Here is a 19,950-nt window from a genome sequence, read left to right as displayed (position 1 = left end):
ATGATGAATGATCTTTGTAATGTGTTGTTGAATGCCGTTTGCTAGCGTGTTGCTGAACATTTTTGCATCAGTGCTCACCAGGGATATTGGCCTGTTGTTTTTTATTTATGTGTCTTTGGTTTTGGTATCAGAGTAATACTGTCCTTGTAGAATGAGTTTGGGAATATTCCCTCCTCCTCTATTTTTCACAGTAGGTTGAGTAGGATTGGTATTAGTTCTTTTAAAAATATTTGGTAAAATTCAGGAGTAAAGCCGTCGGGTCTTGGGCTTTTCTTTCCCGGGAAATTTTTTTGTATTTTTTGAAATGGAGTCTCACTCTGTCGCCCAGGCTGGAGTGCAGTGGCGCGATCTGGGCTCACCGCAAGCTCTGCCTCCCAGGTTCACGCCATTCTCCTGCCTCAGCCTCCTGAGTAGCTGGGACTACAGGTGCCCGCCACCACGCCTGGCTAATTTTTTTGTATTTTTTTAGTAGAGACGGGGTTTCGCCGTGTTAGCCAGGATGGTCTTGATTTCCTGACTGCATGATCCACCTGTCTAGGCCTCTCAAAGTGCTGGGATTACAGGCGTGAGCCACCACGCCCGGCCAAAAAATCTTATACATTATAATGCTCAAATTTTATCTTTAATAAGTCATAACGGAAAAACATGCTAATGATTTCACAATTAAATGTGACATTCATTTAGTGTTTTGCTTTGTAATATTAACTATTTTATTGTTTTCCATGTGATACCTTTTCCTTTAAATTCTACTTTATGTGAAATCAATGATGTTAGAAATAGACTTTGATTTTTACTTTATTAATCTTTGTACATTTTAATATTGTTAAACTTACAGGAACAGTTTGTACACTTAATGGAAATAGAATAGAGTAATAGAGTTTGATTTTTTGTTTTGTTTTCAGCTGAGTTTTTTTTTTTGGTAATTTCAGTCTTAGAGTCTTTCTTTTCAGCAGTTAGTGATATAATTCATATTTGTTTCTCATAGCTGATTTTTTGTTTTAACTTTTGTGAACTTGCTTATAGTTTCTTTACAAATGTTAGGCCGGTGCAAAAGTTATTGAGGTTTTTGCTAATTATTATTATCATTATCATTATTATTATTATTATTTTGAGACGGCATCTCCCTCTGTCACCCAGGCTGGAGTGCAGTGGCGCGATCTCAGCTCACTGCAAGCTCTGCCTCACGGGTTCACGCCATCTCCTGCCTCAGCCTCCTGACTAGCTGGGACTGCAGGCGCCCGCCACCACGCCTGGCTAATTTTATGTATTTTTAGTGGAGACGGGTTTTCACCGTGTTAGCTAGGATGGTCTCGATCTCCTGACCTCGTGATCTGCCCGCCTCAGCCTCTCAAAGTGCTGGGATTACAGGCGTGAGCCACCACACCAGGCCCCCCATTTTAAGATCCTTAATTTAATCACATCTGTAAACCCCCTTTGTAAGCTTAGTACAGATGACTAAGGAAAGGGTCTGAAGGTATAGAACTTTCCAGACAGGGAGGACAGAGTACATAAACACTGACGGACCTGGAAGAAATCATGAAAGGACTGAGAGAGGAGAATGGGGGAAGTATAAAGGGTGAGGGAGAGATTGGCCAAGTGTCTCTGTACGTGTGGAATCTCTAGGTCATCTAGACTGGAAAATTCCACTCTATTTGGACTTCAGAGGTCTTCTGCAATCCTGTGTATGCACATTTTTCCTATACTGAGTCAGCCAAATATGTTTGTTGGGTGATTGCCACTATTAGGAATCTAAAAGTCCCTAGGCACATATATTTTATGGAACCAAGTCCCGCTGTTTTCTGTGTAACTGAGTTTGCCAAGACATAGCTGGAGGAGCAATTTTCTCATATATATAAGTGGACACAAATTAAATTTTGTTACATATGAGGATTGTTGTCTGAGGACTGTTTTGTAGCAGGAGTTTGGCTGTAGTGTACTTAAGGTGAGGCAAGAACAGGAATCCTAGTTATTTTCCCAACTCCTCCACTTCCTCCTCCTCTTCTTTCTTCCCTCCTCCTCCTCCTTCATCAAATACTTTAAAATATACAATTTATTATTTTGTGATTCAATAGACCATAAAATAGAATCGTTGGACAGGACTTTAAGTTGGAATAGAGACACGATTGAAACTGTGTTATGCTCAAATTCTAATGGCTTTTTAAAACAGTAATTACTACAGAGTTATTTTCATTAAGAAAAAGTTATTTACAAATCTTTTCAAACTTCATATTTCTTCCACAGGCCTATGAACACAGCTTGTTTGCTATTTAAGTGGAAATTAAAAATATAGAGAGTGCTGTGTGTGTGTGTGTATGTGTGTTTATTTTAAAAATTGATTTAGTTCTTATGTTAATATGCCTTGCATTTAAGAATACTAACTAGTTTGTTTGGTAAAGTCAAAAAGAAGAGCAGCCAGAGAGGTGTTCATAATGAAAGCTACAAAAATCAGCTTTTGACTCATTTGACGGCTCCCATCCCTGATTCAAAAATACATGGACCACATATCAAGGCCACCCAATTCATAGAGCGTTGGTGATGGGCCTGACTTAAAGTCTGAAAATTACATCTGTAAAACCATGTTCTCTATAAAAATACACACATTTGCCAAAGTGAGGAAAGGAAAAAAATTCCATTAAATGTAGGTTCAATCAGTTTATTAGAAAATATTTAATTAAATATCTCTCTGTTAAAACACATCTTGTGACTGCTGTTTCCTCTCTCATAGGTGTTTATCTGCTGGTAAAGTGCTCACCCATATTTCTGTTTGCTGTGTGGTGCAGTGCGACCACATGGTTCTTCAGACACAACCTCTGCTTTGTCATTTACCGCAATATTTTAACCCTGAGATTCCTTTTTTACTATACTTCAGTATATTTCCCAGAATATATATTGTCTATGAGGGATAAAATAAAATATCAATTAAAAACAAAAAAGTTCAGAGAAGTATTAACCATTCACTCTTCCAAGTTCTCAGAGGTTACATTCTTCACCAAGTCATCTAACCGGGTCCCAATAAAATACCATCATGCAGGCAATTTAACATCATGTAATTTAAAATACCATCATGTGGGCAGCTTTCACAAAGCATCCCGTAAGAAAAGATCATTTGTACTTACATCTTTAAAAGTTTTGTAATTGCTATTGATGATTATTTTTATTATATTGTCCATTGTCTGTTGCTTAAAGACATATATATTTTGCTTAAGAGTTTAGAGTTTCCAAAAAATAGCTGCTGACATATGCAGATACTATTTTATTAACTAATGACACCTATTTGAATTCTGGTTTTCCTTTTGGCCTTTGAGAACAAGAGGCTTAGGACTAAATTTTAGGCTGAAGGGTAGTGTTTCCTTCCCTAGGTTGTCCCATGTAATTGTCACCTCCTTCTCTTCATTATTGTCATTTTGCCCTTGTTTTATAGTGTCTGTGCCTTTCATTCTAAGCTGTCTCAGAGGCTTTTCTGGAAATACACAGTGTATGAGTATAAAATGATGAAATAAACATGCTTTTTTTTTTTTTTTTTTTAAGATGGAGTCTTGCTCTGTTGCCCAGGCTGGAGTGCAGCGGCACAATCTCGGCTCACTGTAAGCTCCACCTCCCAGGTTCACTCCATTCTCCTGCCTCAGCCTCCTGAGTAGCTGGGACTACAGCCACCTGCCACCATGTGCGGCTAATTTTTTGTATTTTTAGTAGAGATGGGGTTTCACCATGTTAGCCAGGATGGTCTCGATCTCCTGACCTTGTGATCTGCCCGCCTTGGCCTCCCAAAGTGCTGGGATTACAGGCATGAGCCACTGCACCAGGCCAATACACTTGTTTTGTTTTAAAAGATGCTTGGGTGGGACTAGATGACCTCTAAGGTCCTTTCCAGCTCTAAATTTATGTTACTGTCACCAAAGACAGACAAAAAAATCTATTAGGTTATAGGCCTAGAGATGAGTGCCAAGTACTATATTCCTGCTCTAGGTGCATTTCTTGTTGAAGGCAGTGCTAGATTCAGTGAGCTGTTATGGCCGTTTACAGTCTTATGGTGATAAAACAAGAGAACTGATTGCTAAAAAAAAAAAATTTCAGTTGAAATACCTTTTTACTCTTAAGCATCAACAAAAAATAAATAGAAAACAGAAGAGTTAATTATTTATTTTGAGCTATTTGTAATAAATTTGGACAACTAAGCTAAGCCTGAGTGTAGTTAATTCAATGACATTAGTCATATTTGGATATTGTCACAACCTTACTATCACATTGCCATTAAGTGTGATTAAAATTTATTCTTTGTTTCTGTGTGAGTCTCCACAGAATCAGCTATCAACACCTTCATAATAAACTAGCCCTTCTTTGCTTTCGGGAAACTTTTAGATTCAGAGCAGGTGGTTGGGCTTCTGCTTTGAAAGAGAACAAATCATTTTTAAAGTGCCTTTCCTGTTTGTGTGTGTGAATTTAGAACACAGAAATTGTCCATTGCATTATTTATTTTTGCTAAGAGGTAGAAGTTATTAAAAATATAGGAAATACTAGATATCATGTACTGATAATTTCCAAAGCTAATTATTTTTCTTAAGGCCAAGCTATAATTTAAGAGGTGTACTTGTGAAATATGAATATTTAGAGTAATAAAATGTTTCTCATGGAAAAATAGAATATGATTTTGTTGAAGTTCAAGGGAATATCCATTTTCATTCAGGTAGCTTCCAGATTTTTGTCTTTACATGTTCTGTGTAGTGATTTAAATACCGTACCTCCAAAATTTATGTCCACTAGGAACTTTAGAATGTGACTTTATTTGGAAGTAGGGTCTTTGCAGATATAATTAACCCAATGATTGAGATGAGGTCATCCTGGATGAAAGTGGGCCCTAAATCCAGTGTAAATGTCCTTATAAGATACAGGAAAAGACACACGCAGAGAAGGTGATGTGAAGATGGAGACAGAAATTGGAGTTATGCAGTCATAAATCAAAGAAGGCCAAGCATTGCCAGGAGCCGCTGGAAGCCAGGAAGAAGTGAGGGGGAATTCCTCCCTAGGATCTTCAGAGGGAGTATGGCCCCACCATCATCTTGATTTCAGAGGTCCAGGCTTCAGAACTATGAGAGAATATATTTCTGTCCTCTTAACCCACCAAGTGTGTGATAATTAGGTATGATGGCCCTAGGCAACTACTACACTCTAATTCAGAAGTTCTTCTGGATTTTATTATATCATGTGTTGGTAGGAAGTACCTGGGTGTTTCATTTGCATGATATGTTGGTAATCTTAGAATTATCATATCTTGCAAATAATTTTAAATTATGTTGTAATGTAGTCAGAAGCTTTTTAAATATGAAATTTAATTCATGCTGGTATCAATTACATTTGAAAAAATACAAAAAAGCTATATAAGATTCTAGGATCTTTCAGAATTTTATAATGTTTATAATGGAAAGTTGGTTAAATAAAAATTGTACCCCAAACAATTTTGTTGTTGGCTTAAAATAGCATTTAATTTATTAGTGCTCAGATAATAGTTATCCCCTAAATAGCATTTTTACTTTCATATGTTGATATCAAACAGTGAAGTGAGACAGCAAATCAGTACAACGTGGTGATTATCATACATCATAAATCCATGAAGGATAGCCTTGATCTTACTGAGAAGAGTTTAATTTTAAAATGCATACCTGGAAAAGGCAAGTTAGATTAACATTTCAAACTCATATAGCATTATTTGTGATTGATTATAGTTATAATTGATCATTTTACATTTGGACCTTCATTCCGAATCAAATTAGGATAATTATAAATTAAAGATTTATTATCATTTGATTTCAATTTTAGATTAAAAAATTTAAAACCATAAAAACAGAGCTTTGACTATAATAAAAGTATTTATCCTTTCTTGGTAAGAATTGGGGAGGGGTTTAAGAAAAGGCTAAGCAATGTTCTATTTTTTTACATAGGCAAAAGTTCATTTGTGCTACTTTTTAATTAGGTAGTTTTTTTTTTTTTAATGACAGCATCCTAAACACTACTGATTTTACATGTGCAGTCAGTAGTTTTTCATGTGGAAATAGTATCTTTCAAATTCACACAGCTGCTTATTTTATGAAATGCAATGGGACTACTTACTTGCCACCTGACTAAACTGGAAAGCATAGATTCATGCCTTGCCAAATGAGGAGTTAGGGTGAAAAGTGATTAATAGCCATTCTTTAATGAGTTTCTAAGTCTTTCTGAACATGTTTTTATTCTATTTATTGCAGTGGTGTAGTAACATTTTCGTGTTGGTTGCTGTACAAAGCATGATAATACCTTTATTAAGGTAATGTTAATGACATCCATAAGATATCATAAAATATTATATTCTTAATAGGAAATTTGTTATATATAAATAACAATAAAGATCATAATAAGCTCTCCTTAATTCTGTTTATTTTGACTTCATTATTAAGTTTAGAAACATACGTGTCAAATTTAGACATTATTTATATGTAATTATAAAGCCGAATAAATGTTAGAGATTAACTTAAAAAGAGTTTTGTGGCTCAACAACTGAAGTGAGATAGTGACGTGAAGGGGTTCACGTTCACTGGTGAACAGACAAAATGTATTTCCCAGACCTCCTTTTAATCCAAGATAGCAACATTTTTACCTGAGCCAAAGATAAAACCAGTATTTAATCTCCTAGAAATTAGGAGATTTATGACTCTGGAAATGGAAAGAATTTTAATATCCAGCCACATAACCAAATCATGCAAGAATATAATAAACAAAGCAATCAAACAACAACAAGAATAACAACCAAAACATGGTCCCCATTCTGTCTTTAACCTCTGATAGAAAGAGCAGTAATGGTAAGACAAGAAAGCGCTCATCAAGTGTTTTCCTCATCTACTGTTAATGATTTATTCTTACATCCTGTCCCAGTCCAATTATCAAAAAATTCTAAGACGGATCCCTTTAACCGACTTGTAATTAATTCCAGGGTCAGATTCCAGATACTGTTTTCCCCTGAAATCGTGTAAGTGCACATCAAAATACTATACTTTTGCTGTGAATCTGAGCCCAATTGTATTGTATTCTAAATGAAGTGAAACTCCTATCAGCCAATAGGGCATGGTATCAGTCTCAAATAAGACAAGTTGGTCAAGTTAAGAGAAATGACTTCCTCCTGATGTGCTGTATATAGATTTATTAGCACTGCCTTTTAATATTTTATGTGTCCGACAGAGAGGGAACTAAGATCTTGTTAATCATCATCTGAAAACAATTTTGTGAATGTAAATGTAGCAAGGCTTTTGCCTTTTTTCCTTGTTAATGAAAAACAAGTAGTGCTTGGGGAGCAAGTGTTCCTGTTCAAGTGCTGTCACTCATTCCCAGCTCTGTTTAGAAGAAATAAGCACAGATGGTTGGTCTACTACTTCTCCAACGAAAAATTTGCCTGTCGGCTGGGCGCGGTGGCTCATGCCTGTAATCCCAGCACTTTGGGAGGCCAAGGCGAGCGGATCATGAGGTCAGGAGATCGAGACTATCCTGGCTAACACGGTGAAACCCCGTCTCTACTAAAAATACAAAAAATTAGCCAGGCGTGGTGGCGGACACCTGTAGTCACAGCTACTTGGGAGGCTGAGGCAGGAGAATGGCGTGAACCTGGTAGGCGGCGCTTGCAGTGCGCCGAGATCAAGCCACTGCACTCCGGTCTGGGTGACAGAGCAAGACTCTGTCTCAAAAAAAAAAGAAAAAAATTGCTTATCTTTTTTGTGTTTTATTCCAACCTTCTCATTGTAATGTGAATAATATTTCAAGTGAAGAAACTTCTTTAGGGATCTTTGAAATGTTTTATCCATTGCTTGCACATTAAAAAGAAGGAATTAATGATTTATTAAAATTTCATGAGGGGAACTCAAAAAGTCTTTGTTACAAAAAATATTTAATTTAGAAACCATGTATTTTGCATGCAGAATGAAAGTCTTCAGGGAAGTAAGTTTTTATATGAGACTTGGATCCTAAAGTACTCATTTAATGATGACAGAACCACTTCGTCCATGTTAAAAATACCTGTGTGGGTCTTTTTTATTTATACTGTGGCTTGATGAAAATTTGTCTATTGTAAATATATTAAGAAAAAGAGCATAAAGACTTTTTAACATAATTTTCTGAGGCTGAAAATACATACAAACAATAAAATACCCAAATCTTAACTGTACAGCTCAATACTTTTTCTGTTTTTAAACAAATTTAGCCCTTCTGTGTATCCAGTACTCAAATCAGGAAATTTTATATTATTACTTCTTCTAGACACTATTTCATAAGGTACCTCTTATGGTGATTTGGAACATAACTGATTAGTTTTACAGTTTTTAGTAAATTAGATCATAGAATATGTTCTGTATCTTGCTTCTTTCATTCAATATTTAGTTTATAAGATTTGTCAATCTTTTTGCATATACTTGTAATTTGTTAGTTCTCATTGCTATAGACTACATCATTATACAAATATAATGTTCAGTTTGTGGTTATTTTGAACGGTGCTTCTCTGAGCATTCATGTATTTGTCTTTTGGCAAATATTGCTGGGTATATGCTCAGGGTCATAGAATATGGTTAGATTTAGCATACATGGGAAATGGTGGTGTCCATCAGCTTACATTTCCATCCACATTGGGAGAGAGTTCCAGTTGCTCCACATCTTTGCCAACACTTGGTATCATTTCTCTTTTTCATTTGAACTGTTCCGGTGTGTATGTATCACTATTTCAATTGTGGTTATTTTGAAAGTTACAAAATTGGCAAAGAATAACGGATTTTATTAAATCATATTTCATTTGAAGTAATGTGTGTCTACTTTGCAGTATTTTTCCTTATTTACACGATTCATAAGGAGTGATCATGAGATATTCAACAATATAACAGCTTGGAATGAGATTTTTGATCAGCTATAATTCTAATGTATTTTATCTAAATATTATTTTACTGTATTAGTAACTGTGATCATTAAGAACAAAAACAAAAGCAATTCCTCAGATTAACATGAAACAACATTCCTGCCTTTGGAAAAACTTTTCTGGCCTATAAGTAAATGATGTAAATCAATTAATAGCTTAACTGAAATTAAGAGATGAGTCTCAGTTTTCATTGCCTATATTATATCTGTGTTTCTGGAGAAACAGAAAAACCGTATGACAAACCTGCAGTCTGCTAGTTTCTTCTCACCCTGCCAACAACTGTTCTATTACTGTTTAGCTGGTTATATGCAACCATTTGTTGAGGAGGATTGTTTTGTTTTGCTTAGTTTTACTTTTTAAGGCAGAGTCTTGCTCTGTTGCCCAGGCTTGAGGTCTATGAATTTTGTACTCATGGTCACATGGTCAATGAGGTGTAATCACAGCTCACTGCAGCCTTAATCTCCTGGGCTCACGTGATCTCCCTGCCTCTGCTTCCTGAGTAGCTGGGAGTACAGGTGCATGCCACCACACCCGCTTGCTGAGGAGAGTTTTGATGAAAATCATGCATCCCTTCTTAATTACAAAGAGTGAAACCTTAGAAAATGTAATTAGAGAAAAAATAACATTTTGCACCAAGCTAATTGTATCTTTACCTTTTATTAGTTGGTTTCAGGATTGATGCTTGTTGATGGTTCTGTTTTGGAGCGCGTGTTCCCTGGGTTTAACTCCTTGCAGCACACTTTATATACACTGTGTGGCCTTACTTGAGTAACTTAAGTTACTTAACTTCTCCAGATCCCAGATTCTCAACCTGTAGAATGGAAGTAATTATAATACAAATATTATGTGGTGGGTTAGTCCAGGTCCTCCAAGAGGTAGCTGTTGAAAATGAGTTAAACACAAGAGGATTTTATTAAGGGAAATCCCTATGAGAGAAAATGGAGAGGAAGCTGAGTAAGCCTGGAAGAGCTCTCCGTTATGAGGCAAGTCTGACCTAGAATGAAGGAAAGAGGAAAGGAAGGTTGAGTGGAAGCATTGGAGCGTAATGTACAGTCTAAGGAAGGGTCAGAAAAGGCTTCAGGGAATCCTGAGCCAAGAGTTGTCCTCAGAGAAGCACTGTGTCTCCTAAAGAGGGATCTGCATTAGCTACCCTGCGGCCCTAAGTCATTGACTGAGGGGCAGATGCAGAAACAGATTTTAGAGTGAAGCAGCAAGTGGCCATAGTCAGTTAGCCTTCCCATACTTTGAGGTCTGTGAGTTTATTTATTTATTATTTATTTATTTAAATTATACTTTAAGCTCTGGGTTACATGTGCAGAACCTGCAGTTTTGTTACATAGGTATACACGTGCCATGGTGGTTTGCTGCACCCATCAACCCGTCACCTACATTAGATATTTCTCCTAATGTTATCCCTCCCCTACTCCCCACCCCCCACAGGCCCCAATGTGTGATGATTCCCCTCCCTGTGTCCATGTGTTCTCATTGTTCAACTCCCACTTATGAGTGAGAACATGCAGCGTTTGGTTTTGTGATCTTGTGATAGTTGGCTGAGAATGATGGTATCCAGTTTCATCCATGTCCCTGCAAAGGACGTGAACTCATGTCCTTTTTTAATGGCTGCATAGTATTCCATGGTGTATATGTGCCACATTTTCTTAATCCAGTCTATCATTGATGGACATTTGGGTTGGTTCCAAGTCTTTGCTATTGTGAATAGTGCCACAATAAACATACGTGTGCATGTGTCTTTATCATAGAATGATTTATAATCCTTTGAGTATATGCCCAGTAATGGGATTGCTGGGTCGAAGGGTATTTCTAGTTCTAGATCCTTGAGGAATTGACACACTGTCTTCCACAATGGTTGAAGTAATTTACACTCCCACCAATAGTGTAAAAGCATTCCTATTTTTCCACAACCTCTCCAGCATCTGTTATTTCCTGACTTTTTAAGGACCGCCATTCTAAGTAGAGTGAGATGGTATCTCATTGTGGTTTAGATTTGCATTTCTCTAATGCAGGTCTATGAGTTTCTTATTCATGGTCACTAAAGGATGTTTATCATGAATTGAAATCTCCAGGTAGAGTAAAGCAATGCCTAATTCATAGTTACGCACTTATCAATTATTTATTCGTATTATTCATTATCATTATGAATATTCAACACATTAACAAAAGAGCCACATGTGCAATCTACTTAGGGTATTGGGAGAGTAAAGAATAACATAGTGGTGCTACAGGTAATTTAAGAGATGGTTTCTCTCTCTCTCTCTCTCTCTCTATATATATATGTATATATATATGAGACCCAGGTATAATTATTTTCCTTCTACTATTTGTTATTGATGTATACTGCCAAATCCCTAACGGATACTAGAATACTTAACTCTAAGCTCCCCCCATGCCTACAAAAGAAGTAGGTTCAAGGTTATTTTTTAAATCAAAAGATTTATTAATATTATTTTTATCATGTCCAACTGATATTATCATTATCAAAAAGTTTAATCACTTATTATTACTTGAAGGACCTCGTTAGGAAATGTTCGATCCACTTCTTTTTGTGTTTTTTTTGAGACGGAGTCTCACTCTGTCGCCCAGGCTGGAGTGTAGTGCCGCGATCTCGGCTCACTGCAAGCTCCGCCTCCCGGGTTCACGCTATTCTCCTGCCTCAGCCTCCCGGGTAGCTGGGACTACAGGCTCCCGCCACCACACCCGGCTAATTTGTTGTATTTTTAGTAGAGACGGGGTTTCACCGTGTTAGCCAGGATGGTCTCGATCTCCTGACCTCCTGCTCTGCCCGCCTCAGCCTCCCAAAGTGCTGGGATTACAGGCGTGAGCCACCATGCCCGGCCTGTTCCACTTCTTAAAACTGGTCACTGGAAGTACATCGTCTTGGGAAGAACTGGATATTTCTTGAAACCCCTTTCATATAGCCATATTCTCAAACATAGAACCTTCTTTTATTTTTTTCAAAGATTTTTTCCATTACTGTAGAAAATTCAGAGGGTGTTTATGGATCGTGCAGTACTCTGCTCAAATATAGGGAACGAAAGTTACATTAAAGTGATAATATTTTTTGCTGAAAAGTATTATGATATTTAAAGTAAGCAAACAAATTACTCAGACGATAGTGTTTTGTTTTCATAAATTATACTTTCATAAATTATACTTGAAGCTCTGGGTTACATGTGCAGAACCTGCAGTTTTGTTACATAGGTATATGCGTGCCATGGTGGTTTGCTGCACCCATCAACCCGTCACCTACATTAGATATTTCTCCTAATGTTATCCCTCCCCTACCCCCCACCCCCCCAACCCCACAGGCCCCAATGTGTGATGATCCCCTCCCCTCCCTTCGCCGGGCGCGGTGGCTCAAGCCTGTAATCCCAGCACTTTGGGAGGCTGAGGCGGGTGGAGCACGAGGTCAGGAGATCGAGACCATCCTGGCTAACACGGTGAAACCCCGTCTCTACTAAAAATACAAAAATTAGCCGGGCGTACTGGCGGGAGACTGTAGTCCCAGCTACTCGGGAGGCTGAGGCAGGAGAATGGCGTGAACCTGGGAGGCGGAGCTTGCAGTGAGCCGAGATCGCGCCACTGCACTCCAGCCTGGGCGACAGAGCCAGACTCTGTCTCAAAAAAAATAATAATAATAAAAATAAATAAATAAATAAATAAAGTCTTACTTCAATAGCTTTTGGAGCACAAGTGGTTTAGGTAACATGGATAATTTCTATAGTGGTGAAGTCTGAGATTTTATCGTACCTGTCACCTGAGTAGTGTACATTGTACCAAACATGTAGTTTTTTTATTCCACACCCACCTGCCAACTTCCCCGTTATGAATCTCCAGAACCCATGATATCACTCAGTGGAGAGTCTTCAACATTCAGGGTGGAATCTTCAGGGTGTGGCCCTCTATCCATTGCTTTCCACCGTTTGTACTCTCTGCTTTGTAAATAGAGGTCTGTTCTCCCTGTCTGCCTTGTTCACGTACGTTTGCCGTTTTCCTTGCTGGGATGACATCCTTGGCCCTGAAGTTCTCATTAACCATACCATAGATGTCCTCTTCTTACCTCAATATATCCAAGGCTACCTCAAGTTATAACTTCTCCTTTAGTTTTTCCCTAGTGTGTGAGTCCAAATGGACTTCTCTATATCCAGAATATCTACACTTGTCTTATCTTTCCTCACACCCGGCACGTGCAGTTCTTTCCAGCTACTTTATAATGTTGTATTTTAACTGTTCAGTTGTGTTTATATTACACTATTCTGTCAGACAAACAAGAGTATATGGCTGAAATCTATAGTTTTTTAAATGTAATAAAATGTAATGAATAAACATACAAATGAATGAGTTAATTAATATATTATATTCTTGGTTAAGTAATGAGCATTATGAGGACAAAAATTGAGCCTTACACCTTCTTATAATCCTAAAGACCTAGTACAGGACTTGGAATATAGCATACACTGAAGACGTCTTTGTGACTAATGAATTTAAATACTTTTATTAATTCCTTAGAATTCCTTAGGTAGTGAAATTTCAAATGGCTTTGACCACCTGTGAAATGACCCTTTTACATACCACATGATTTACCAGATTTTGTTTAGGTGAACCTAGGTGAAAGCGGATTGTTTCCTCTCCTTAGGAAATACTTTGCACATTTTAGTTGCTTATAAATTTGATGATTTTAATTTGTACAGTTATAGTTTATGATATTGACTTGTACAGTTATATATATTTTTACATATGATATATATTATATTATATATTATATATAGTTATATTATATATAACTTTATTTTTGTAAAATAAAGAATACTATTACACATTAACAAAGTAGATATAATTGTTTTCCTTCTACTATTTGTTATTGGTGTATACTGCCAGATCCCTAATGGATAATCTCTCTATGCCTACAAAAAGAAATGGGTTCAAGGTTATTTTAAAAATCAAAAAGTTTATTAATAATATTATTTTAATCATGTCCAATTGATACTATCATTATTAAAAAGTTTAATCACTTATTTCTTGAAGGACCTAATTAGGAAATATATATATGTGTGTGTATATATATTCTATATATCTACATTCTATATCTATATGCTATATATATTCTATATCTATATTCTCTATATATTCTGTCCATATATTCTATGTATGTTGTATGTATATAGTATATATATTCTATATATAAATTCTATATATAGATTCCATATATATATACACACACACATATATAGTAGCCTAATATTTAAAAAATAATATTGGGACTGCATAAAATAAGCTGACCCAGACAACAGGGGTACAGACGTATGTATAATTCAGCAAGAACTGGTAATAAAGTGAGATATATGTTAATTCTTTGTAGCATATTGTTAAGTAGTATTAAAAAACAAGTAATTTTTGGTTGGATCCATTGAGAGAATAACATTATTTTTAGAATGATCTAATGGCACGATAAGCATTTTATCATTTTACCTGGAAAAACATTATAGCTGTGCCATTTTCTGTTCCAAGAAAAAAATACATTGGTGTATTCTCTAAAGGAGGAAATTCTGACCTCAACTATGTTCAGATAGCTGTGGCAGATAATACTCTGATCAGGTACTAAGTCCTATATCTTTCACATTTCCCTTTGCTAGTCATACTCAGCGTGTGGTTGGAAATGGAATCAAAGCCCAGTCTGGAAATCCTGAAGTCATAGTCAAAGGAACTGATCCTGTGATAAATCAGATTATTGACAAACTGAAGCATGTCATTCAGGTAAGTCCTGATCCTATATTTTTTGGTATAGCCAATAATAAATAATAAGTGGTTACTTTCTGTTATACTTGATAAATTTGTTAATCCTATCAGATAATCGTACCTAAAATATTGTAACATGTTATTTGTATCAGGACTTTTGGAAATATTTAGTTTAATGATTTTTGTATGCAGTCAATATGCAATGGTATTTTAATGTTGGACAATGTGTATGTGTGAAAAGCAGGCCTCAGCCTCAGCATTTCAATAATGAGAATCTCAGGACACGCATTGTCTTCAGTGAATAAGTTTGAACATGGGAATTACTGTGACCATTAAAGAAAGCACATAGAAGACCATAGAAGATGCCAGAGTTATGTTTCAGGTAATTCTCTGAATGTTGCTATGAAGGTTTTTGCAGCATTTCAATACAAGTTAGGTCATAGATGAATAATATGTATTTCTAATATTTATTTCCTATATCACCTTTTATATGTTATCTTATAATCTACCTAATGGTTGTTTATGAAATACTTCTGTTTTATCTTTGATAATATTTTTCATCAAGTGAGTGTGTATTGCTGTTTTTAATACATGGCAAATGAAGCATGAACATATTTATCAAAATAATATTTCATTGAAATAGTCTATTAATTAAAACCAAACATGATGTTGCATGTTGTAAATATTACCCTCCATTCTGCATCTATTGATGTTTGGGGAAAGAAAGGCTATTTTTTTTTAGTTAATAGTCATTTTATAAAAATTTATATTTGAATATACTTTCATTTTTCCTAAGTAAAACTTTGTATGGCTAGTTGATGCTTATTTCTAGTATCATGGGCCAGAAACAATACCTAAATAGTACAGAGTTTTTATTGCATACAACATATTCCAGAGTCAGTAGTAGGCTTCTCCTAATTGTTCTGCAAAGACAAGGCTTAAGTTTATGCAGAGCCAGTTCCTGGGTTTCCATTTTTCACAAGAGTCCCTGTATGTCAAGGAGAGGATATGTAAGAAGGACTTGGGGGTTGGTGTCCAATACCATAGACTTCTCCCTTCTGTGAGGCAACAATGCTTATTCTGCCATTGATACCTATAGAAAACAAGCGCTCACCCTGGCTGGCAAAACCAAAAATAAATTCTATTGGAAAAGTCTAAGAGAAAAGTGGTATCATGACCACTGATGAGTTAAACCTCCCAGCCTCTGCTGAGCTGGTCCAGTTGGTACCTCACAGTATCATCCACTGTAGTATGATATGTACAGCTAGATTATTTGAGAATTCAAGTGCATAATTGATAATAAAACCAAAAGAGCTTTAATATTAATCAGCTCCTCTCATTGAAGAGTGAGTACAATCTCACTGTGAGGACACGGTGAAATCTTAGGGGTTTCTTAAGTGGAGTAAGCATTCCATAGAGGGTGGAGGAAGAAAAACTAGACCTTAAGTATATATTTATTCCATCTCATTCTTTTATATTTCTTTGGTTGTAGTAAGGTATATAAAATATGTAATATATTAGTGCAATAGCACATACATATAATTTATAAATACATAAATATACATATTAACTGGACATTTGTTCAGATTGTTTTTCTAAGATATATACATGATGAAAGCAGAACAGAAACCCTGTTACAGATAATAAGGATGGAGCTGTTCCATAAGAAGTGCAGTTATAAGAAAACACATTCACAGAGGAACACATGGATACCCAAGATAGAAAGGATTATAAAAACCCTTAGGAGGAGGGTTCATATATTTATTACCCATTCAGCAACCCCCCCTCCCCATTTCTTGTTTTGTAGGGTTCAAAGCCTTTTCAAGGTGGCAGAGGGAAGTCATCCTGCCTTTCTTTTTTAACTTCTGTGTAAACTTGAGTCCCATTCTTTATTCTTTATAGGAGTGTGCAGATCTCCAATTATTCATGCTTAAGTTTCATTCTGGGGTTGCAAGAGAATATCAAATGCAATGCTACCTTTGAGGCCTATCCTTTTAAGTTCTGCTAGAATTATATGATAGAAATTTAGATTTTTATAGAGGACAGCAGAAAGTCCTATCTTGCACAGGTGTCACTGAAACATTCACCTTTAATGTCTAAGAATATGCTCTTTCATGAACTGCTCTCCTGGAGATGAAGAGAAGTGGTTTTTTTTGAGATGGAGTTTCACTCTTGTTGCCCAGGCTGGAGTGCAATGGCGCGATCTTGGCTCACTGCAACCTCCACCTCCTGGATTCAGGCGATTCTCCTGCCTCAGCCTCCAGAGTAGCTGGGATTACAGGCATACGCCACCATGGCCTGGCTAATTTTTGTTGTATTTTTAGTAGAGACAGGGTTTCTCCATGTTGCTCAGGCTGGTCTTGAACTCCAGACCTCAGGTGATCCACCTGCCTCGGTCTCCCCAAAATGCTGATTACAGGCATGAGCCATGGCGCCCGGCCTACTTTACCAAACTTTTGACTACTGATAATGTACGCGTGCCCTGGCAGGGATGGCCATTGTACTGTCAGTATCAAGGGATGGCTAACAGCACCCACCACAATGTCAGCTATGAAAGGATTCAGAAAATAGACTTCTGTAAGTCAGAATTTATTAATTTAGGTGTAGGGCCATGGAAGATATCAACATAGGAATAAGTTTCAGATTCTAAACTGTAGATTTAGATGATCACTTCTTAGTGTTTGTATAAAATTTACTTTATTTTTTATTATAATATTAAGTTGGCTTCCACCTTTCTACTATGAAAAATGCCGTGTCTCACAATAGGGACATACCTGTATTAAAGTGTCTGGAAGTAAATCAGCCACAATAGCAAAAATTGCCTGCATACACTCACCCAAACATGCCTTTCTCGGCCTGCCATTGATCGGAACCTCATTTCTACCTTGAATTGTCTGCAGTTAGAGTCCTTAAGGAAGTAGATAAAGATTTTTACTTGGAAAATGGCACTTTTTAATGTTTTAAGAATTAATTCATTCAAAATACTCAACAAATGCTCACTGAGTTTCCAGTATGGTCCTGGTTCTGCACAGGCACTGAGGTTAAAGTTGTGAATAAAGCAGACACAACCCTGCTCTCATGGGCTTTCCATTGTAAGAAAAAAGTAAACAAACAAATAAAACCAGTGTTGTAGCTGATACCTGTTATACACAAAACCAAAGAGAGAGGTAAGGAAAGATATTTAAGAAGAATGCGCTGGTGAAGGCCACTCAGGGGGAAATGTTTGGGTTGATACTGAACAAGGAGAAAAAATGAGTCATGGGAAACCCTGTGAGAACTGTGTCTGGGGCAGAAGGCAAAGTAGGTGTAAAGGCCCTGTGGCAGGAATAAGTTTATTTTACTCAGAGAACAGAAGGCCAGGCGACTAAAACAGAGTGAGTTAAAGGGAGGAGATAAATATACATCATGTTCTGGGGAGTCCGGTAGGCTCCGGTAAAGAGTTTATATTTTCTCCTAAATAGACTAAGAAGTCATTTTAAAACTGTAAGCAGAAACTAGCTGGGTGCAGTGGCTCATGCCTGGAATCTCAACACTTTGGGAGGCTGAGGCGGGTGGATCACCTTAAGTCAGGAGTTTGAGACCAGCCTGGCCAACATGGTGAAACCCCGTCTCTACTAAAAATACAAAAATTAGCCCAGCATGGTGGAACATGCCTGTAATCCCAGCTACTGAGCAGGCTGAGGCAGGAGAATCGCTTGAACCCAGGAGTCGGAGCTTGCAGTGAGCCAAGATCGCGCCACTGCACTCCAGCCTGGATGACAGAGCAAGACCCCTTCTCAAAATAAATAAATAAATAAAAATACATCACAAATTTAACAAATAAATAAAAAACTGTAAGAGAAGTTGACAAAATTTAATCTATGTTTTATGAGGACTTCACTATGAAAACTGGACCCTGCATACAAGAATGGAAAAAAGAAAGTAATACAGACAGAAGACCACATAATTGGAACTAGAATAATAAGAGTGGAGAAGCTGAGAAGTGCATAGATTTACACAAATATTGGAAGCGGGGTTATTGGGATTTGTTAATGGATTGGAAATTTGGGAGACAGAAGAAAGATGATAGCGAGGTTTGGTGGGATGATAGTGTCACTAAGTGAGAAAAGGAACTCTGAGAGAGGAGCAGGCCTGGCCGAGGGTCCCTGAGATCGATTAGAAATCAGTGGTTTTGTTAACTGTGAGATGCTTATTAGATACCCAAGAGGGATGTGCAGAACTCAGAGAGACCACACAACTGGAGGTGTATGTTTGTAAGCATCAGCACATGGATAGTATTTAAGCCCTGAGATTGTATAAGGTTGTCACCTTTCCTTTAGAGTATAAATTCACACCAAAACTATTGGTGGAGATAAGACAAGGGAATCATACAAAAAAAATTGTACTGCAAAAACCTATGAGTGCATAAAACATTTTATTAAATGTATTTGGCACCTTGTATATACTTAGTTGATCTAGGACAAAGAAGATACTTAGTAACATTCATTTTTTCTTACTGTAAGAATAATGACCCAGGTGGCGGTGGCTGCGGTGAGCCCAGATCAGGCTACTGCATTCTATCACCAGGAGACAGAGTAAGACTCTGTCTCAAAAAAAAAAAAAGAATAATGAATGCTCATCAGAGGGAATTGAATTTTATTATTCTAGGAAATACGATGGAAAAAGTGAAAAATAAATATTCATACCATTTATAAAACAATGAGAAGACTTATAAGAGAAGCCATTTAGGCTTTTCTCTATACTTAATTATACATATAAATACATCAATACTTTACTTAAAAAATAAGATCATAGGGCACATTTGATTTTATGATCTGAACTGCTCACCTGACCACACAAAACAAATACTTCACCATGGCATTAAATAGTCTGCTATCTGGTTGTTAGTGCTGGCATATTATTCTATCATATGAAAGATTACAGTCTTACTCCACCCAGTCACCTAAAGTTGGATATTTAGGTTGTGACCAGTTTTTCATGATAATAAAGACTAATAGGAATATCAGTAGACATAAAATGTTTTTGGCATCTGTTTTTTCTTGTAATACGTTCTACATATTGAAACTAATAATTGTATTTTGATACATATTGCCATGTTTTTCTCAAGGAAAATTATAGCTAACAGAAACTGTCAGCTTTCTCTGCGTGTTAAGGGTATGGGTGGAAGGTCGGCAGAGACCCTGAGACATATTGGTATGGAACATCACTGGACTCTCTAGAGATCAAGGTAGCAGTCCTGTAGAAATGTTAGCCTGAGCTGTGTGTCACCTGGGAGT

Source organism: Pongo pygmaeus, chromosome 16, assembly GCF_028885625.2.
Source record: "Pongo pygmaeus isolate AG05252 chromosome 16, NHGRI_mPonPyg2-v2.0_pri, whole genome shotgun sequence".
In the NCBI taxonomy this organism is placed as follows: domain Eukaryota; kingdom Metazoa; phylum Chordata; class Mammalia; order Primates; family Hominidae; genus Pongo; species Pongo pygmaeus.
Note: the sequence above shows the minus strand (reverse complement) of the source record.